Source organism: Tamandua tetradactyla, chromosome 15 (genome assembly GCF_023851605.1).
Source record: "Tamandua tetradactyla isolate mTamTet1 chromosome 15, mTamTet1.pri, whole genome shotgun sequence".
NCBI classification, from domain to species: domain Eukaryota; kingdom Metazoa; phylum Chordata; class Mammalia; order Pilosa; family Myrmecophagidae; genus Tamandua; species Tamandua tetradactyla.
In genome coordinates, this window is record NC_135341.1 from 80,649,324 (window position 1) to 80,672,597 (window position 23,274).

General features: G+C 34.9%; 1 protein-coding gene across 7 annotated transcripts in view; it reads right to left on the reverse strand.

The window, feature by feature from the left end:
• The window catches only part of STAG1 (STAG1 cohesin complex component), a 496,328-nt gene that overhangs the window by 396,418 nt on the left and 76,636 nt on the right, over nt 1–23,274 (reverse strand). The window contains exons 1-3 of one of the 7 annotated variants that reach the window (XM_077130201.1): nt 22,638–22,836; nt 17,085–17,306; nt 16,645–16,895 (exon numbers count right to left, since the gene is read on the reverse strand). The exons of 2 other annotated variants lie outside the window; for them this stretch is intronic. The gene's annotated coding sequence lies outside the window, so the exon portion shown is untranslated. Of the gene's footprint in view, nt 1–16,644; nt 18,738–22,637; nt 22,837–23,274 lie in introns of those variants that run through there. 4 more of the 7 variants (XM_077130200.1, XM_077130203.1, XM_077130204.1 and 1 more) reach the window with 4 other exon arrangements.

Genomic DNA, 23,274 nt, shown 5'->3' on the forward strand with positions numbered 1-23,274 from the left:
AACAGTGGAGCATTCACTCAGATATGCTTAACACAAAATTACAAAGTATCAGGTAATATACAAGAAACTGGGAACCTGTATTTGGATTCAGAAACCTAACTCTAATCTCAGCTTTGATACTTAATAACTTTCCATTTGGCAATTAAACTTTTATTTCCCATGCAAGAATAGCATACTTTGCAAACTTTGCTTGCTCTCTCTGGTTCCTTGCTCTCTTTGTCAGCAGTAGGATCCTTTTATAATCTTATACAGTCCGCCATCTTAAATGAACTTTGCTTAGGAGGGATAGGAAACCTGGAACCATGCCCACTTATCACGCCTACCCCTCAGATGCCACATCTCCAATAGTCCCTGAGATACCTCCATGATATCCCGGGCTCAATGGAAACCAATGGGGAAAAAATGGAAAAAGAGAATTTTAAACATAGGTAATCTTTATGATCAACTTCAATTTTAGCACTGCAAAAGAAGTAACATCTAAAGTAGGGTGACTAATTCAGAACAAAGGAATAGCATACTCAAGAATGCCCTTGTTTAAGAAAACATCACAGACAAAAATGGGAAGATCTCAGAAAAAATGTCAGAAGAAAGCTTCAAGACTTTTACATGTCATACATGTAAGATCTTACAAAGAAAAAGATAAATAGACTTAACTTCACAAATTTAAGTTCCTGCATATCAAAACAAACAAGCTAAGAAAAGCACCACAAATACAAAGGCTAACATTAACGTAATAGTTCATAGCATACAAAAACAATGAAACAAAAAACTAGTAAAAGACAAAGATAAGAAGAAAATGGCTAACACACATATAAAACTCTCAATATCACTCGATCATCCGAGTATTGCTTTAAAAACAATTTCTCTGATCAACATTGAAGTTAGGCATTTTCCCCTCAAGAATAATTTTAACTGATAATACTCAATAGTGGAAAGGCAAAATGAAACTGGTATTCTCCTATATTGCTAGTGTATAACCCTTCATTAAATAGTGCAATTAATATTAAGAAACTTGAAATTTATCCCACAAAATTGAAAACATGACAAAGATGCCTACTATCAATGTTACCGTTCAATATAATATTAAAGGTCCTAGACAATGCTATAAGAAATGAGAGACAGAAACATAAAAATGAGAAGGGAAGAGATCAGATTACCTACACTTAAAAAAACATCAGAATTTTAAACTATTGAAGCTAAAGCATTTAGCAAGATTGCCACATACAAGTTAACAGAAAAGTCCTTCACATTTCATTCCATTCATAAAATCAATAAGAAAATGCAATAAAATAACAATCCTGGAAAGACTAGAAGAGAAATGTATGAAAAACAATTACATTCCCAGAATATGGAGGCAGTCAGCCAAAGGAAAAATATTCTGGCTACCTTTCCTACCAATTCTGACAGTATAGGTATTTATCTGTAGTGGAAATTCAACAATCTTCAGTACTGCTGGTGAGAGTGCAGACTGTGTAACTATCTTGAACAATAATCTGGCAATATTTAGTACAATTGGGTATATGCTACTCAACCAAGTAATCCAACTCTTGAATATATCTATAAAGGGGCATATATGAATATGCTCTCTTTTTTTTAGCACTGTTTGAGACAGGAGAGAGCTGGAAGACTGTACGTATCCATCATTACTGTAATGATTAAGTGAAATGTGGCAGATGCACAGTATGGAATATAGATTCTTAAAACACAGTGCTGACTCTTAAAAGAAAAAAAAAAAGAAAGAAAAGGGCAAACGGTGCTAGATCTACTTTAGTTGAAGTTAAAGCATATCCACACAAGACAAAAATGTTTTACAAGAATATATACATATATATAAACCATATAAAAATGGTTGCCTATGAGAAGAGAAAGACTGCATAATTTAAAAGGAAAGAAATGAATGAAAGCAAGACCTTAATTGACTTAATACAGTGTGCCATGAATTGAGGAAAGGGATTAACTCAATCCTGTTGACTGAGTAAATACAAACAAGTAAATATAAAATAACTTAAAAGTCAAAAGAAATCCAAAGCCCTTGAAGAAAGTAATTAGTAATATGCATCAAGAACCTTTAAAAGATCAGTAATCACTGACCCAGTAATTTCTCTTCCAAGCATGCCTTAAAGTAGAAGAAATGTAGGCAGAAGTTTACAAAAGAAGAGCATTCACCTCACCTGAACTATTGTTGTTATCAAGAAAATGGAAAACAACTTAAAGTTCTACAAATGGAGAGCAGTTACCTATGAAATTTTTTAAATACCACTAAAAACAATAGAAGAATTAAAACATGAAATGTTTATAATATCGAAGGAAAATAGCAATGCATATTTACATATAAAGGATAATCTCTACTATTCATGTTTTATATACAACCATATACACATAAAAAACTAAAAAAGAAATGCACTAAAATATTCATAGTTAGCTATCTATACCATGGATTTACTTTTCATATACTTTCGGCTATTAAATATAAAAAGAGGACACTATTAATAATTATATTTAAAAACAGCATAAAGCAGTACTACCAGAACTGCCCCAGGCAAAAGAAGATTATAGTCACGGGGTGACACGGACACTCTCACTTAAGAAAAAAATGATTTTCTTTAAAAAATAAAAAAGAGGCCATACAATTAGACTGTAGTATACTGAAGGTGTTTATTGAATGTCTAAGATATAGTTCTGTCAAAAAAGTGGGGGTATTCAACATTTCTATGTAGGTCTATTATTATAAATTCTTTTTTAACATCCCAATAATAAAGGAAAGAATAAATTAAAAGTAATGTAGAGTGCCAGCAAGTGCTAATTAATTTTTATCACTAGTTATCATTAACCAGTAAATTCATAAAATTGAATACAGCTACACAAATCAGAATAGTTGTAACTGAGTGTATCAATTTCAACACTGCCACCATCTTCAATAATTTCCCCAAAACCCTACAATAAAGTAGAAAAAGCAGATACTTAAATTTAGCTAAATACCCCAGTCCTATTTCCTACATTTAGTGAACTACCCAGCTGTAGATGGTTTTACAAAGTGAAATCATCACTGGGGGGATGTTAACCTATTATTTTGATGAATCTTTTCTGAATTATAAATTCTATAATCATGTTTTAATTATTTTTGGTTTATGCAACTGCCAAAATTAGTAAAATATCTTCAGTAGGTGGCAACTGATGAACACTCTGTCATTTAACAAGACGGGTATTACTGTGTCATTCTACATGGCTCTATTAATTTTATTATGGCAGCTCTTAATTATGTTTGATTTTACTTACTTTACAGGTCTGAAAACCCAAAGTACACACCACCATTCTCCCTTTCCACACCACTCTCATATCCCTAAGAGAGAGGCAGGTTAATGGGACTACCTGAAAAATCCAAGTGAGCGCAGACTCTAATCTAAAACACCCAAGTAGAATAAATTTAGTCACTATTCCTAATTTCACCCCTCTTTCTGGCCCTACAGGATTAACAACCTTCCCATGCTTCAATATAATTAACTCTTCTGCAGTAGTGCTTTAAAAAGGGCAGAACACAGACAGTAGCTGATAGTTGTGACTTTCTTTAAACAACAGTAAAATGAAGAAAAGTGACAACATGAGCTTTCAACAGTGTAAAGGGTTTTAGAAAACTATTTTTCTCCAAAATCTGCCCTGTCTTACTTTCATTATTCAGAGAACTGTTTCCAACAAAATTGAGTTAACAGTAATATGTGTTAAATTTTTGTGTGCTGTTCTGTAAAACTTCAAGGGGTTTAAAAGGATTCCTTCAAAACCCTCTTCCATTTGCTCAATTCTCTTCTCAAGCATATTAGACTCCATTAACAACCAATCATGTAAGCTGAGCTGCAAGTGACCCGAGAGTTACCATAGCAACAACTGCTTTCTGAAATACGTGTTGTGCATTTTAAAAGCTCTCACAGAGAGGATACCACATCTATCAATTAACAACCAAAGCTCAACACAGCACAGTTTCCAAATGAAATGAAAAGCTCAACATACCTTATCAATTCAACTACTTTGTAACAAAAAAGGTAGATATCATGACCCAAATTGTTTACTGTGATTTATGAATTTCAAAATCAAGCCTATAATTAATAACAGGATAGCTGAATACTATGTTTAGTAATGCACAGAATTAATACAGTATAAAAAAAAATACACCAGTACCATATTTAGCAATGGATCATCAAGAGTAATGAACATATGCTTTACTATACTGCCCAATTTTCATACACAATTTTACTAATGAAAAAGTTGGCCCTAAATGTAGTATAATAAAATATTTTTCATCACACTTGTAGCACAAGCACAGACATCCCACTCTTCATATATATGAAGAGATGTACATGCAAATATTAAATACAAAAGACATTCCAATGCTTTCAAGAAAAATCTTTATTTTGACAATTCACTGAAAACAGACATCTCTACTTCAAAGACTGTCTTAGGAAAACTTCTCACAAAATATGTACAGCTAGCCAGTTTATCAGCAAAGTTAATGAACAACATCCAATTCTGCTACAATAAAAAGAAACTTTCACAAACTTCTCCCTGCAAAATAATTTCAAAACTAATACATAATGAATGCTGACGTTTAAAGAAAAATAGGAAATACAGTAAATAAATGCAGTAGTGTTAAAAAAATCAATTTCTAAAACAATAACCAACTAATTTAAGTAAAGAATGCATAACATTTATAACTTAAGATGCATTTCATCAGGAAAAAAAATGGCTACAAATAGAATAGTTCCTTTATACAAGGCTATTCCATTTCTAGATGATGGAAAACATGCCAAATTTCTCCTTTAATATAAAAATCTCATCTTTTATTCCAATCCTATATTCCTTATATTCACACAACTGTGAATATGATTGAACAATGAATTCAAAATCCACTTCCAAGCAGAATATTAATACTATTAACAGCTGAGATCTCTTGAGCACTTCTAAAAATTTTACATACATTAACTCATGGAATCTTCACAATCTCCCATGAGGTATTACAATTATTCTCATTTTACAGATGATAAAACTGAGACACAGAAAAGTTAAGTAACTTACCCAAAGTCACATAGCCAGTGAGTTGTGGAATCCTGCATTATGACTTCATCCTTCACCCTTAACTACTACCCACAAAGTGAATCTAGTCTACAGTCTCCAGCCCTACATCTTAAACTGAATGTAGATCTTTGAAATAACCCCTCAAGGTTTATCTAATCACCTCCCACCCTTTTCCTCTTTATATAGTTGAGCCAACTCCTTAGCTATGCCAATTTGTCAGTTTAATAATTCTAATAAATAAAAAGGAGATTTAAAAAATCAAGTAACTTTTTTAATTAATGAAAAAAAATTTTTTTAAAAATCAAGTAACTTGAGAACAAAAAAAGAACAGGTTTATTTATGAAACTTGGTTTAAAAACTGTATAAATGGATAAAATTTATTTAAGCAAAAAGACACATATATATGAATGAATATGATCATGATAATGATCTTGACAGATAAGTTATCAAAAGCTTACTACATGTCAGGCATTATCCTATGAGTTTTCTTTACATGCCCTAACACCTAATTCTCACAACAACCCCATGAAGTAATATTACTGTCCCTATTTTAGAACAAGCAAGCAGCACAGAAAAATGAGGTAACCTGCCTAAGATCACACAGCTAGTAAGTGGTCAAAAGCCTTTCTTTGACAGCTTGACCAGAGATAAACTCACTCTTAAACAGTATCTAAACAATCAGTACCAGTGATAAGAGGAATTAAAGATTTTACAGGTAGTTGATATGTCACACAGTTGTCAATCATGTTACAACCATTCCTAAAAATAAGTATGGCTAAACATACAGATTTAGCAATAATACACTTTCAGAAAAATTGTAAAACACGAAAATATACAACAATTGAGAACTATAAAATAGTTGGAAGTCTATAGGGTTTCCAATTTAAGATGGGAGACTGAACACAAATATGCTTTCCCTCCCAATCGGAGTCTTTAAGTAATGAGGGAGCTGCTTAGTTTTTATATAAACTCAGAGGGAAAAAAATCAAAACAGAAATGTATGGAAAATGCCTGGTCCCTCACTGAATCAAAAAATTGAGATGATGATTGAAAGATATAAAACAAATGTGATCAGAGTAAGGAAAAGTTAGTAAAGGGAACTGCAGCCAATACAGCCAACACAATGCGAAGGTGGGGATGGAGCTGGGATACCAACAAGGTAAATCAGTAATAAAAGAACTGCATTCCAAATGACTTAGTCAATAGGGCCTCTCCTTACTTAACAAAGAGAAAGATCTACAAGGGCTTTTTGCCTCAGGATGAACCCAGGTACTAGATTACCACTGGTGTGAAATAATTGTGTTGATTCACAGCAATTTTTTAACAATCTAGAATGGACAGAACAGAAAAAACAAAGTGAGGGTATGTACTATCTCGTGAAACTTTTACTGCAGTTTCATATTTTAAAATTCATTTATATGTGTGCACTGAATTACAATGTAAAGCATATTTAAACTATGGATCACAATTTTTACAAAATTGGAAAACCACTGTGCTAAATAAAGTATGCAGGTTTGCAGAGGGCTCCTAGGGTGGGTGCTGGGACCTGACAAAAGAAGCAGAGCAGCAACTGAGACACTAAAGCATTCAACTCCTAGATAAACCATCATTATTTGGACAACTGTGGGTACCCAAATGCTTGCCCTCAACCTTTTTTTCAATCATCAACCCCCTAAGTTTTCAAATATTTTTCCCTAATCATACCCTCCATTCAATTATAGGATGGTTTGTATTATATATAATGTATACAGTATAAAGTTAGTACTTCTGATCATTTGAAGCTATGTACCCCAGGAAATCATATTCTTAAAGCTAATCCATTTCTGTGGGTGTGGACCCATTCTAAGTGGACCTTTTCCAGAGTAGAATCAAATGTGACTCACCTCATTCAGGGTGGGTCTTTACCCCTACTGGACTCCTTTTTAAGAGAATGAAATTAAAACGAAGAGAGCGAAAGCTAGGGAAGCAAGACCCTAGAAGCAAGGAAATCTGGAAGAGACCAGCAGATGTTGCCATGTGCCTTGCCATGTGACAGAGGACTCCAGGATCACTAGCAGCAGGTATTCAGGAAGAAGATATTGACTTGATGATACTTAGATTTAAACATTTTCATGGCCTGAGCACTGTAAGCTTGTAAACTAGTAAATTTCCATTGTTAAAAGCCAACCCATGGGTATAAGGGTAATTCAGTGGTAGAATTCTCGCCTGCTGTGAGGGAGACATAGATTCAATTCCCAGCCTATGAACATTCAAAAAAAATTTTTTTCAACAAATGTTGCTGCAATAACGGGATACTCACATGGAAAAAGAATAAAATGTGACCCCCACCACACAGCATTTAAAAAAATAAAAAAAGGAGCCAATCCATTTCTGGTGTATTTCTTTCAGGAGCCCAGCAGTCTAAAACAGTACTGTGTATGTTTTATATTGTATGTGTATCTGTGCTTTATAGGTAAAAAGAGCAAGAAATTTTTGCTCCCACAAACTAATTTTCACCCTTTTAAGAATGCATGACAAAGAAAAGAAACCTACCAGAGGCCATAGCCAAGGGAGAGATTTATTGATTAAACAAACGTACAACAAAGAACCTCATTCCAGTTACCTACACTGACTACTTTATTATTCTCTGTTTCATGAATATGAATAGGCAACCAACAGTCGCCAAAATTGAGTTTTTTCATACATAAAATGAAAAAAACAAAATAAATAACCAGAGGATGGAGCTGCAAACCAAAGAAAAACCCAGCTGGTGTTGAAATCACTTAATACTAGTGACTCCTTTTTTGTCCATATTCTCTTTTTTTCAACCACAATGTCTCTAACTGCTAAGCTATGACTGTTGCACCAATGTATTTTCAGAGGAGATAAATTATATTAGTTTAAGAGAGCCACAGATGGAGAGGAAAAGATCCACCTATACTTAATTTTAGAGGATTTAAATTATGATATTTAGATGAGATCTTGGACTTCAAGTTGATGCTATAATACGATGAGACCTTTAGGACCCTTGGAACGGGGTGAATATATTTTGCATGTGAGACAGACACAGATCATGAGGACCAAGGGTAGACTGTGGTAGACATGATTTTGTTCCCTTATAATCTTCACCCCCTACTGTTACTCCTGTGTATGTTACATGGCAAAAGTGACCATGCAGATGGAATCACAGTTACGGAACTTAAAACAGGATGATTTTCCTAGATTATCTGAGTTCACGCAATGTAATCATGTGGGCCTTTAAAAGTAAATGAGGGTCAGGCCACGGTGGCTCAACAGGCAGAATTCTCGCTTGCTATGCCGGAGACCCGGGTTCGATTCACAGTGCCAGCCCATGCAAGAAAAAAAAAATAAACATGGTAGGCAGAAGTCAAAGTGATGTAGCAGGAGAAATTGGAACCTTGAGAGGAATATAACTGTTGCTGGTTCTGAGATCAAGGGAACCACAAGCCAAGGAATGGAGGTGACCTCAAGAGGCTGTAACAAAATGACCTCAATCTTACAACTGCAAGAAATCAATTGTCAATAATCTGAATGATCGAGGAAACAGATTCTACTCTAAAGCCTCCAGAAAGGAATCAGCCCTGCCAGTTGTTGTCAGCCTTGTGGGACTCTAACAAGAGATTCAGCCTGAGTCAAGCTAGTGCTTTGAAACATTAATGAAGACAATAGGAGAAGCAAGGAATAGAGAGGATGAGATCTAGAAAGAAATTCGCAAATTTTCCTTGGCAGAGTTGAAATGTATGGCATTACATTCCTCCTATACAGCGCCAATCAAATTACCTGGTTCTGGAATAAACAGCATATGCTATTTTTGATTTTCAATTTTTTAAATATATTTATTATGAAAGCACAGTCTATATTATAGACACAATTAAATACAAACATAAAAATAAGCTTTAGCAAGGTAAAATAGCAACTATTAAAAAATTTAAAGAGAGGGAAGAATGAAAAAAGGAATGTTAGATAAACTAATTTCCTTATCTTTCAGAATAGAAAGATAATTGATACCATCTGAAGTTGATAAATGAAGAAATGATGCATGTGAGAATATGTTACGGTAAGATAATGAACATGTAATGATAGCTTTCTGAGGGTTTGGAACAGGGGTGGATATTCTACTTTTCATTTTGTGCATTTCTGTGCTTTTTTCTAATCATGGGCATGTGTTATGTCTATCACTTTTTAAATACTTTCTAAAAAAAAATACCTGAAAGCATTGTCAATTCAGTCTTTGGGAAACAAACCTGTCATGGTCAGGTTCATGTGTCAACTTGGCCAAGTGGTGGTACCTGTTTGTCTGGTTGGGCAAGTACTGGCCTGTCTGTTGTGATGAGGAAATTTCATAGAATTAAATCATGATCATGCCAGCTGCATCCACAGCTGATTTCATTTGTAATCAGCCAAAGGGGAGTGTCTTCTGCAATGAGCAATGCTTAATCTAATCACTGGAAGCCTTTTAAGGAGGATTCAGAAGAGACAGGCTTTCTTCCTGCTTTGGCGGGTGAGCCTCTCCTGTGGAGTTTGTCCAGACCTTCCATTGGAATCGTAGGCTTCACAGCCTGCCCTGCGGATTTTGGACTCTGCATTCCTGCAGTCACAAGACACACTTTTATAAATTTTACATTTGCAAGTGTTCCCTGTTGAGTCTGTTTCTCTAGAGAACCCTAACTAATACAAAACCCAAGTTGGAGTTGGAAAGAAGTATAAGAAATTTATTGTGGGAAATGTCTGAGGTCAGATAAAGGGAAGAGAAGTAGGGAGAGAAAGCTTTCAGAAAGCAACACAGATCTAACAACTGTGAAAGCAGAGGAGGAAGGAAGCTTTGGTAGGAAGACCCTCAAAGTAGACACCTCTGATCTAACCCAATAGGGAAGTTGGGTACCAAGATTGCCAAGAGTCCATGTTAGACAGAAACCGCCAGGCCCTAGTATCCTGTTGTGATCAGTTGCTAGCAGGGGACTCCCCAGGGAAAGCATGGCCATGGGTCAATATTGTAGCAGCTAACAGAATTCCTCGAGGCAAGTCAATTTCAGGAGAGATCTAAGCAAAAAAACTCAGTGCTTCCACAAATAACACAGAATAGAATATCAGGCAGTCATTAAATGATACCAGAGAACAGTAATTTTTCAACTATGGTTCCTATTATGTAGGCAGTTTGTGCAAGATACTCAAACACTGAAGTCTTTTATTTCTACCGTACCTTCAAAGAGAGCAACCCCACTTTTCCCTGTTTTATATAGTGTTTTTCCATATACTCTTTGAACATAGGGCAATGCTGCTTAAGAAAACAAAAAGTTCAAAAATTTTATGTCCCAAAAAGGAACTTTAAATTTAAAAAAAAGGAACAAAAGAATGTTTAGATCAATTTTTATGCTTAAGGTTAAGCCTGAGGACTTGAACAGTAAACATCAAAATACTAGCACAGGGCAGTGCGACGGTGGCTCAGTGGCAGAATTCCACCATGCGATTCAATTCCTGGTATCTGCCCATGCAAAAAAAAAAATATATATATATATATATTTATACAAATATATATATATATGCACAACTTAACTATGGGTGATCTTTCTTATCTGTATTTTCTAGAGTTTCTATAAATAACATTACAGATTTGGATAATAGAAAAAGCTATCTCTCTTAAAACTGTATTATGACACTCTCCTGCCTCCCCATCCCCCAAAGCCCTGAACTGACAAAATGACTCCTCACAACTTCAGAGCTATGTTACTACAGAAAATAATGTGGCCTCTTACTAACTAGTAACAAAACATATTTACAAAATTGTAACACTCACTTCAAAGAGCCCTCTACCTGCTGAGGCACAGTATAAGCACTTAATTATTCCACATAACAACTTTAATACTTACAAGATATTTAACTCATAAAATCGTGGCCTTTATTCACAGCACATAGATAACTAAAATGTATCACGTAATTTTTAGGAAATTTTCAACTTATAAATACCAACAACTATCAATAATCAAATTATTCAGTAATCAACTACTTCCAATTTATAGATTCATCCAATAATACCAACAACATCTTTTAAAAACATATAGCTGCATATAACTTTACCCTATAGTAAAAAGAAGGCTTCTAGCATTACCATTTAACAAATGCAGAATTTGATGTATGAGGCCAAGGTCACCAAGCAAATAAAATGCCAATGGCAGGGGAAAGCTCGATTCATAAATAATTTCAGAATGCTGTTCAGGCCCCTGCAGAATTCATGTTTTCCACTGGGATCCTAATTTACCAGACTAAAAGCACAGTCACTTTAAGGAGAAGACCTGAAAGACTATAGTTTTTCTTTGTAATTACTTTGTATTTTCAACGTATGTATGTGTCACGGTAAATGTCATTTAACACCACAACTCTAAACAAAGAGCTTCTTAATATCAGTTTTTTCCTCTCTGAAAATAATTTATATTAAAATACAGCCATAAAAAGGAATTAAGTTTTTCTTGCTACAACATGGAGGAATCTTGAAAGCATTATGCTAAATTGAGCCAGACATAAAGGGGTGAATATTGTATGACTTCACGTCAATGAAATATCTAGAAAAAGCAAATTCATGGAGACAGAAAGTAGATTAGAAGTTACCATGGTCTGGGAGGAGGGGGGAACAGAAGTTAGTGCTTTGTGGTTCAGAGTTTCTGTCTGGGGCAGTGAAAAACTTTTGTTAATGGACGGTGCTGATAGTAGCACAACACTGTAAACGTAATTAATTTCAGTGAGCTGTACATTTAAAAACGGTTAAATAGAAAAATTCATCATACATGTTGCCACAACAGAACTTTTTAAAAAATACATAAATTACCCAAAAAAAAAGGCCATATGTGTGTGTATATACCATATACCTCACATTTATTTCTCTTCTAGATTCCTTAAATACTTACACCTCAGGTACTATTTCATACTCCATTTGGCTCCAAATACAGACTATTGTCATCACAGATTCAAATGGAAAGGAAGAAAAGGCTAAAAGCTACTGACTGGGTCTAACATATCTCTAGATAAAGTCCTCTAATAGGATTTTTTTTTAATGTAAAGATGATAAACTGAGAAGGAAAGGCTCAAAAGCGAGGACTCTTGAAGGATTTTACTGAGAAAGTAATATACTGAAATGGTGAAAAGACCATTATTCACTGATGTAAGTATGGAACCAGAGAGATAAAGTTATAAATTAATATCTCCTCTTCAGTGTCTTACGAAGTTGTAATAAATTTAGTGGCTGAAATATGAATTGATTCATGTAACCCATTCACTATAAAGCATTATTTCTGAACATTCACTCAAGTAAAATATCCAAAAGTACTTAGCTAGTATTTTTTGTTACAGTTTACCAAAGCAAAGATTCCTTTGACCTGGAGCTACCAATGTAAATAACAAACAAGTGCTAGACTACAAAATGTCACGAGAATTCAGTGCAGCCTGTGAAAATGAAATCTATAAAACAATTGATCACAGTTCCTGATAGATGTGTCAATTAAGATAGAAAAAGAATTCTGAATGTATGCACACAAAGGTGTGTGTTTCAACATGACAAAAGACTTTAAATTGGGGAGATGGGACTTAAAAGTTAAATAAGGATATACAGGGAAAAGCTTCTACACCTCCTGACTTCAAAAGGTTACTGCATTACTCTTACCAATTTTGTCTGTACCCTTTCAGATGTAATATACACCTAAACAAGTAAATATGTATATATTGGATGTACATTTTTCTTAATGCCGTTTAGAGGAAGGAAAAGACTATCACAAAATATTGTTATTTTGTGTTTTTAATATCCTCATTTCCATTAAAAGTTTACCACAAAACAGAAACTAACATGAAGGACTGTCATCAAGTTGTAAAAATCGACTGCTAGAATAATTAGAACAAGGTAAACATTTAGCAAATGTTCTAACCATTCACACTAACCTCAACACACAAACAAAAGACAGTCAAAAGAAACACACAGAATTATCGTACAACAGGCAAACTTCAGATTTTGAAGTCTGTTAGACAAAAGTCATATGGAAAAGGCTAGCTAAACTGTTAATTCAGATAGAAGGAAAAATAATAGCTACCCAGGCATAATAATGAAGTAGTCAAGCTCACCTGCCCAGAAGAAAGCAGATGGAGAAATACACAACTTTCAAAATCAAAGACTAGATATTATCTGCTCCTGTAGTGAAACTGGCTTTCCCAATATCATTATACTTAGAGCATTATCCTAATAAATGGCACAATCAAGGAAGAGTTCATAAGAGGACCTTAAAGACAGAGGATAAGCCTGTTTACTTTTAACGTTTTAGAAACAACAATGTTGAATTTAGGCCATTTAAACCTGCATAACTTGGTTACCAAAAATGAGGGGAAAAGTCTCAAGAGTCAGTAAGGTAGCAAAGGGTTAATGAAGAGATGGCTACTTCTAGTTTTAAAATATCTTGAATAACTGTGTTTCCTAACAATGCTTAGTTATACCTAGATTGTATACTAAAATTCCTTTCCCCCATGAAAGTTGAGTATATACTAATCTCAGGATTAACAGACATTTAATTTCTTATTTTATCATGGGGAGAAAAAAGTACACTAATCATATGCGAGAAAACATCAGCAACAAAATCTAAAATGAGTTGAAGGTTTAAAAAAGAGATAGCTGTCAGAAATGAGTTTGAAAATAGTGCTATAACTGAATCTAACAGTTCTATTACATGCGCTGTGTATATACCACAATCCTGTTACCTCAATTATTTCAACTTGCTCTCAGTCATTATCTAAGAAGAAGTGTGTGTGGGGGGGATTCTCATTCTAAAGTCTGCGCTTTAAGATGACACACCATTGTGGCCTCTCACTTTGCTGTCTCTCTGCTTAAAAGATGTGCTTATAAAACCACTGGCTAAATTTGGAATAATTTGAACATCAAAAAGAGTAACAGCAATTGATTAAAAAACACTGAAAATATAAAAACCCATGAATCCACAGTAGTTGAAAATGACAGAAACTCGAAACAGAAAGCTCGTTTGCCACCATAAGAGTATACACAGCACTAACTTACTCTAAAATATTGTAAATTAAAGGTAAAAATTTTGTCCCTGCATTTTTGACAGAACTATAGTTCAAGCACGGTTAATAAGGGAAAGTTCTTTTTAATAAAAAGATACCTGCTAATAAATATAGACAAAATAACAATTAGAAAATACCCCCCCTGCCCCCAGTTTTTTTAAGATGGGCAGGCACCAGGAATTGAACCAGGGTCTCTGGAATGGTAGGCAAGAACTCTGCCTGCTGAGTCACCATGGCCTGCCCCAAAATAACCATTTTGCAACCCCTGATAAAGTAACTGATTCAGGAACACATCATCAAAGGAGTCTAACAACATCATTAGGTGAAAAGTAATCTTGGTAACACTATCATTCCACAGATTATTTGCTAATTACAAAGGAAAAGATCTAACTTTTAAATAAGAGATCTGGCAAAACCTTATCATCTTATGTAATTATTCAATCAGGTTTACCATCCAAATGGTAGAAAAAACTAATTTTATGCTCCACCTGAAGTGACAGAACATAAAATACACAGCACTACCGATAAATTATTCTTGTAAAAATGTTTAATCAGAAATTAACCAGGCATTAAATTCTAATTTTCAATTTATAGGATACAGAGAGGTTGAGGCCCAAACTAAAGAACACCTCTGAAAGAATTAGGGAAAAAGAAAAACAAAAGTTAAGGAATAAAAATATGCAGCCTAGTCTATTCAAAAGGTCAGCATCTTGAAGGAAAAAGAGAGTTAAATGGCTACTAACTAGAAGTAGTCATTTAAAACAGAATAAAGAAGAGAGTGGCTAGCAGTGAAGGGACACAAGTGAACTTTTTAGATTGTCAGAACTGCTATTCATCTTGATTGTCATGGAGGTAATTATACAAACCTATACATTTGCCAAAACTGTGCACTGAAATAGGCTCTGTAAATTATTCCTCAAAAAAGCTAATTTTTAAAACGAAGTATCTTGGTTATGGTGATCATCATTTCATGGGTGTACACAAGTGAAAACTTTTCAAATGGTATACTTTTATATCAGTTCATTAGGCATTGATTCTAATTTAATAGAACTGTCAAAAAAACATACAAAATGGCAACTTAAATAGTTAGTTCCTTCTTTTCAATGTTTCCATAAAAAAAATATTACAGACAAGTCTGGAAAATGTGAGCAACTTTAAAGAGAAAAAATGACTACTTGGTGAAAACTATTTAGAGATAAATGTGACTATCAAAGAGATAGCAAATATCCTTCCAAACCTGAGGCATTAAATGATAAAATTACAACAAAGATCTAAACAGGAAAGCTCATGGTGGCAAAATTTTATGACTTAAATCATATTCTGTGTTCTAGAACCAAGGAAGCAGAGTAATACACAGTGCTACTCCCTGCAAAATCTGTGAACAACTAGGAATAACTGGCAGAAGTACCATCCTCAAAACTCTAGGAAACAGTTAAACGGTTGCAGAAACTGAGTATAGGGTTAATCAAGACATACATCTTTCAAAACAGGAGAAACTTTTGGCACTCTTGCTGGTTCCACCCTACATACACATAGCATGGTGTTTTGTGGAGCCAGTTAGCATTCCCACTGTGGATCCCTGGCCCTGTGCAAGAGTGACCAGAGTAACTCTTACACACATACTAGGGAGCCTATATATCACAATCTTCCAGGTGGCAGCCTGAAGATTAAACCAGGAAGCTTGCCCACCCAGAACTGTTCCTGCTGCCAGAAGAAGAATGCAGACAACTAAAACAGTTCAGAGAAACAAATAAAAGTGACCTGGGGCAAATGATTATCCACTTTAAGTCACACAACTGAGCACCCTGGAGGGAAAGTCAATTTCATAGGAATGAGAGGGAGCATTTGAATTCCTGTAAAGGGGGAACTCCAGCAAGCACAAACCCAGGAAGAGACAGAAGCTCATAAAACAAAGGGAACACACTATACTTCAGGAATCCCAGAGCTTATCCTCTTAATGGGGGGAATAATTTCTGCAAGAGAGCGTCACCCAAAGCATAGAAGTTTGCAAACACTGTGAAAACTCTTTCTGTTTTAGTTGGCTCCTGGAACTCTAGTAAATCCCTGTCATCAGCTGGATACAAATTAAAGGAACAGACTGCACACAGACAAAATCCCACAGTTCACACTTAAAATATAAAGTGTGCAACAAAAGTTTACAAGACAAAAACGAAAGCAGGCTTTCGACATACTGGACTAAGACTTAAACTTGTAAGTCTTCAGTATGCTCAAGGAGAAAAAGGAAAACACACAGAAAGACCTAAGGGATATCAGGAAAACAGTGAATGAAAAATATGAGACAATAAAGAAACAAAATTTTTAAAGGAAAAACTAGAGTTGCAGATTACAATAAAGGCACACCTCAGAGATAATGAGGGTTCAATTCCAGACCCCTGTAATAAAGAAAATATCACAATAAAGTCACATGAATTTTTTTGGTTTTCCAGTTTATATAAAAGTTATGTTTAAACTATACCATAGTCTATTACGTATGTAACAGCACTATGTCTAGAAAAACGATGTACTTACCTTCATTAAAAAAAATTATTTTGCTATAAAACACTATAATCTGAGCCATCAGTGAGTCATAATTCTTTTGCTGGTGGAGGGTCTTGCCTCAATACTGATGGCTGCTGACCGATCACAGGGGTGACTGCTGAAGGCTGTAGTGGCTGTGACAATTTCTTAAAATAAGACAAGAGTGAAGTATGCTGCATCGACTGACTCTTCCTTCCCCAAAAGGTTTATCTGTTTTGCAGTGCTGCTTAATAGTGCTTCACCTACAATAGAACATTTTTCAAAATTGGGGTCAATCCTCTCAAACTCTGCCACTCTTCTTTTCAACTAGGTTTCTGTAATATTCTAAATCCTTTGTTATCATTTCTACAATATTCACAGCATCTTCATCAATAATAGATTTCATCTCAAGAAACCACTTTCTTTCTCATCCATAAAAAGTACATTCTCACCCAACAAGTTTTATCATGAGATTGCATCAATTCAGTCACATCTTCAGGGTCCACTTCTAATTCTATTTTCTGGCTATTTAAACTATATTTGCAGTAACTTCCTCCACTGAAGTCGTGAACCCCTCAGGGTCATATATGAGGGTAGAATCAACTTCTTCCAAACTCCTGCTGATGTTGATATTTTGACCTCTTCCCATGAAGCACGAATGTTCTTAATCACATCTGGAAAGGAAAATCTTTTCAGAAGGTTTTCAACTCACATTGCCAAGATCCATCAGAGGAATCACTATCTATGGACAGCTAAGCATTATGAAATGAATTCCTTAAGTAAGATTTCAAAGTCAAAATGACTCCCTGATCCATAGACTACAGGATAGATATTGTGTTAGCAGACATGAAAACAACATTTATCTTGTCGTCCATCTCCAAAAGAGCTCTTGGGTGACCAGGTGCATTATCAAAGAGCAGTCATTTGAAAGCAATCTTTTTTGTCTGAGCAGTGGGTCTCAACAGTGGGCTTACAATATAAAGTAAATCATGTTGTAAACAGATGTACTATCAACCAAGCTGTTCGTTCTGTTTAGAGAGCACAGGTGGAGTAGATTTAACATCATTATTAAGGGCCCTATGATTTTTGGAATGGTAAATGAGCATTGGCTTCAACTTAAAATCACCAGCTACATTAGCTCCTAACAAGAGAATGAGCCCATCCTTTGAAGCTCTGAAGCCAGACACTGATTTCTCTCTAGCTATCAAAAGTCCTGGATGGCATCTCTTCCATTAGAAACTTTGATATTTACTGTAGCCCCCTTCATCAATGATCTTAGCTGTATCTTCTGGATAACTTCCTGCAGCTTCTTTATAAGCACTTGCTGCTTCACCTTGCACTATTATAGAGACAGCTTCTCTCCTTAAACCTCAAGAATCAACATCTGCCATCTCCAAACTTTTCTTCTGCAGCTTCCACACCTCTCTCAGCCTTTGAAGAACTGAAGAGTTAGGGCCATGTTCTGGATTAGGTTCTGGCTTGACAGAATGTTGTGACTGGTTTGCTCTCCCAATCAGACCACTAAAACTTTCTCCGTATCAGCAATAAGGCTGTATTGCTTTCTCAACATTTGTTTTTCATTGGAGTAGCACATTTAACTTTTCCTTTGCATTAACAACTTGACTAACTTCAGTGCAAGAGGCCCAGCTTTCAGTTTATCTTGGCATTAAATATACCTTTTTGACTAAGCTTAATCATTTCTAGCTTATGATTTAAAGTGAGAAATGAGTGACTCTTCCTTTCATTTAAACACTTAGAGAACACTGTAGGGTTACTGATGGGCCTAATTTTAAGAATATCATGTCTCAAAAAATACAGAGGTCCAAGAAGACAGAGAGACAGGAGAATAGCCAGTCAGGAGAAGAATCAGAACACACACAACTTTGATTAAGTTCACTGTCTTACAGGGGTGTAATTCGCATCACTCCAAAACAATTACAATAGTAACTTCAAAGATCATAGAACAACATTACTGAAATAATAATAATGAAAAAGTTTGAAATACTGTGAGAATTGCCAAAATGTGACATAGGAACACAAAGTGAGCATATGTTACTGGAAAAATGGCACCAAGTAACCTGCTTGACAGAGGGTTGCTACAAACCTTCAATTTGTAAATTAAAAAAAAAAAAAAAAGAAAGAAAGAAAAGAAAACATCTGCAAAGTATGACAAAGTAAAGCGCAATAAAAAGAGGTATGCCAGTAAATGAAATGAAAACTCCTTACAAGTAACTGGAGTTGACAGAAGATTCAGTGAATTCGAAACCAAGATAATTGAAATGATTGATACAGAAGACAAGAAAGAATGAAGAATGCAAGAAAAAAGCAAGCAGTGCCTTGAGAACCTGTGGGTTCCCATCAAGCATACCAATATATACATTATGGGAGTCACGAAAGTAGAAGAAAGTAAGAAAGAAGAATAATGAATATTCAAATAAATACTAGTAAAAAATTTGCCAAATGTAAAGAAAGCCATGAATACACACTTTTAAGAAGTCCAACAAACAAAGAAAATAAATTTGAAGAGAACCAAACTTAGACAAATAGTAGGCAAACTACAGACTGCCAAGGGCAAAGAGACTGCTCTAAAAACTTGTTACTTTTCTCTGGCAGTTACATACAAGGGGGTTTCTTATAAGATAGCATGACAATTTCTCATCAGACATTATTAAAGCAAGAAGGCAGTGGGTGAAAAAATTTTAAGTGCTAAAGGAAAACAATTGCCAAGAAAAAATTCTGTAACCAGTTAGGATGTCTTTGAAAAATGAAGCAAGATCAAGAAATTCTCATATAAACTAAAGGTAAGTGAATTCCTTACAATGGACATAACTACACAATGCTAAAAGGACTTCTTCACACTAAAAGGAAAGAACTTCAGACAGTGGATCAAAGTGGTACAAAGATAAAAAAGTAACCAGGTGGAACTGTTTAAAAAGTTGAAAAAGTGATCAGACTTTGAACAGATAAATGAATGAAGCTCATCTGGATAGGACTAATAAATAAAAAATACACAGTAAAGGACATCATAGTCCATATTTTCAAACTTCAACTTCCGTGTGAGGCTAAAGAAAGAGACATTTATTAGGTGCAAAATTTATATTTTGGATAGTGCATTTCCTAATTTAACCTGTATGGTGAGTTTAGTTGAAACACCATAAGTACATGGAATCTCGAATAGGTTGTGAGATTTTGTTTGTTTGTCCAGGTTAGTGTGATGCCCCAATATATTTCAGACTAATTTTGGCATTGAATAAAGAAGTATTTGCAAAGGTGCCTTGGGGGACTGGGGAGAAAGGAGGAAATATTCAATTTCCACATTTGGAGACTTTCTGATATTATCACAAGCAGTGGGGACAACAAAAGCAACAGGCCAAGCCATCGATCTTGGGGTTCACCTTTATGAAAACTACTCCTGCAAAGGACAGGCTAAGCCTACTTAAAATTAGGACTAGGAGTCACCCTCCCACCCCCACCCTAGAGAACCTCTTGTTGCTCGATGTGACCTCTCTCTCTAAGCCAATTTGGCAGGTGAATTTACTGCCCTCCCCACTACATGGGACATGACTCCCAGGGGTATAAATCTCCCCAACAACATGGGACAGAAATACTGGAATAAGCCAGGACCCAGCTTGCTTATCCTGAGATAAGGGACTGAGAAAGTCTTCTTAACTAGAAGGAGAAAGAGAGAAATCAGGCAAAATAAAGTTTCAGGGGCTGAGTGATTTAAAACAGAGTAAAGAGGTTATATTGGAGGTTATTCTTATGCATTATATAAATATTTTTTTTTAGTTTATGGTGTATTGGAGTGGCTGGAGGGAAGTACCTGAAACTGTTGAGCTGTGTTCCAGTAGCCTTGATTTGTGAAGACAATTGTATAAATATACAACTTTTACAATATGACTGTGTGATTGTGAAAATCTTATGACTGATATTCCTTTTATCCAGGGTATGGACAGATGAGTAAAAAAATATGGATAAAAAACAAATAAATAATAGGGGGGACAAAGGGTAAAATAAATTGGGTAAATGGAAATATTAGTGGTCAATGAGAGGGAAGGGTAAGGGGTATGGGATATATTAGTTTCTTTTTTATTTATTTTCCAGGAGTGATGCAGATGTTCTAAACAACAATCATGGTGACGAATATACAACTATGTGATGATATTGTAAGCCACTGATTGTATACCATGTATGTATGTGAGGATTTCTGAATTAAAATATTTACAAAAAAATAAGTAACCATGTGGGTAACTGTAAATGTCAGCATAACTGGACTTTCTGTAACACTACTTTTTCCTCATTTCAAGTTCTAAACTAAATGCATAAAAAGTTATTATAAATGTATGGTTTGGGGCACACAATGTATAACAATAATTTGTAACAAGTAAAACAAAACTATGGGGGATGGGGAGATGAAGGGGTATATGAAAAGTATATGTGTACACTAATCAGCTAATTTGGTATCAAATCAAACATGATTGTTATAGATTTAAGATGGTAAATATTAGTTCCATGAAAACAAAGAAAAAAATATGAAGATATACACATAAAGAAATGAGAATAAAAATGATACACCACAAAAATTTAAATATGAAAGTAGGCATCAACAGGAAAATAAAAGGACAAAAAGGAAAAAGACTTGTAAAGACCAAGTAGCAAAATGGCAGAAGGAAGTCTTTATTATCAGTAATAATTTTAAATATAACTGCGTTACACCTTTCAGTTAAAGGCTGATACCAGCAGAATAGATATTTCTTAAATCATGACCCAACTATATACTGTATACTGTATACAAGAGATGTATCTTATATTCAAAAACACAACTTTCAATGAATGGAAAAATATATAGATATACCATACAAATAGCAAGCAAAAGAAAGCTGAGGTAGTGTCATGGTCAGGTTCATTTATCAGCATGATCAGATGGTGGTGCCCATTTGTGCAGTTGGGCAGGTGCCGGCCTGTCTGTTGCTATGAGGAACCAGCCTGTCTGTTGCTATGAGGACATTTCATAGAATTAAATCATGATCACGTCGACTGCATCCACAGCTAACTATCATTTGTAATCTGCCAAGGTGCCGTGTCTTCTGTAATGAGTGATATTTAATCTAATCACTGAGAGTCTTTTAAGGAGGATTCAGAAGAGACAGTCTTTTCTTCCTGCTTCAGCCAGCGAGCCTCTCCTGTGGAGCTCAGCCAGACCATTCATTGGAGTCGTCAGCTTCACAGCCTGCCCCAAGGATTTTGGACTCTACATTCCAACGGTTATGTGACACATTTTTATAAATTTAGTATCTACAGATAAAATTTATATACGTTGATATAAAAGCTGATTCTGTTTCTCTAGAGAACCCTAGCTAATAAGGGTAATAGAAGGTAAAATAGGCTTTAAGTCAAAAATTGTTATGAGGAAAAAAGAAACATTATATACTAATAAGGGGTCAAACTGAAGAAGAAAATTTTAAATATATATGCATCTATGGCAGAGCCCCAAAATATATGAAGAAAATATTAACAAATTTGAAGAAGGAAATAGATGAGTCTGACATCTAATAGATGTCAATATATGTTCAATCATGATTACAAAATCTAGACACAAGATCAGTAAGGAAAGAGAAGACTTGAGCAATACTATAAACCAATTAATACCAACAGATATATATAGAACATATCACCAAACAGCAGCTGAATACATATTTGTTTCAACTGAACACAGATCATTCCCCAGGATAGGGCATCTAAGTCTACAAAATAAGGCTCAATAAATTCTAACATACTGAAATCACAAAATGTATCATCCCTGACTACAATGGAATGAATACAGAAATTAATAACAGAGTAAAAAAACGGAAAATTCATTGTTCTAGCTTGCAAGCTGCCAGAGATATACCAGAAACAGAATGTCTTTTAAAGGGGGGAATTTATTAAGTTGCGAGTTTACAATTCTAAGGCCAAGTAAATATCCAAATTAACACAAGGCCATGACAATGTCCAAATTAAGTTACCTTCACTCAAGGAAGGGTGATGATGCTCAGGATTTCTCTCTCCACTGAAGTCTGCTAGGTTTCTCTCCTGGTTTCTTCTTTCATGAAGTTCTCCCGGGGGAATTTTCCTTCTTCATTTCTAAAGGCCTTGGGCTGCATAGGTTCTCGTGGCTCTAAAGCTTTTTCCAAAATGTTCCCTCTTGAAGGGTCCAGGAAGCATCTTGAATGGGGAGAGGCACATCTCAAACCATCTAATCAAAAGTTACCACACACTACTAGGTGGGTCACATCTCCATGATAATCAAAAAGCTCCCATCCAGAAATATTGAATGAGGATTAAAGGACATGACTTTTCTGGGGTATACCAGATTCAAACTGGCACATTCATTTAAACAAAATGTTGTTAAATAACCGATAGATAAAAGAAAAAAGTCACAAGGAAAATTGAGAAAGTGCTAAGAGGAAAATTGATACTCTAAATACTTATATTAGAAAGGAAGAAAGATCTCAAATCAGACATGTAACCTCAAACATCAAAGTTCTAAAACAGCCAAAGTAAACAGAAAGGAGAAATAGCAACGAATAGAGCAGACAAATGAAACAAATAATTAAAAAAAGACAGAATCAAGAAATGAAAATTAGATCCTTTCAAAAGACT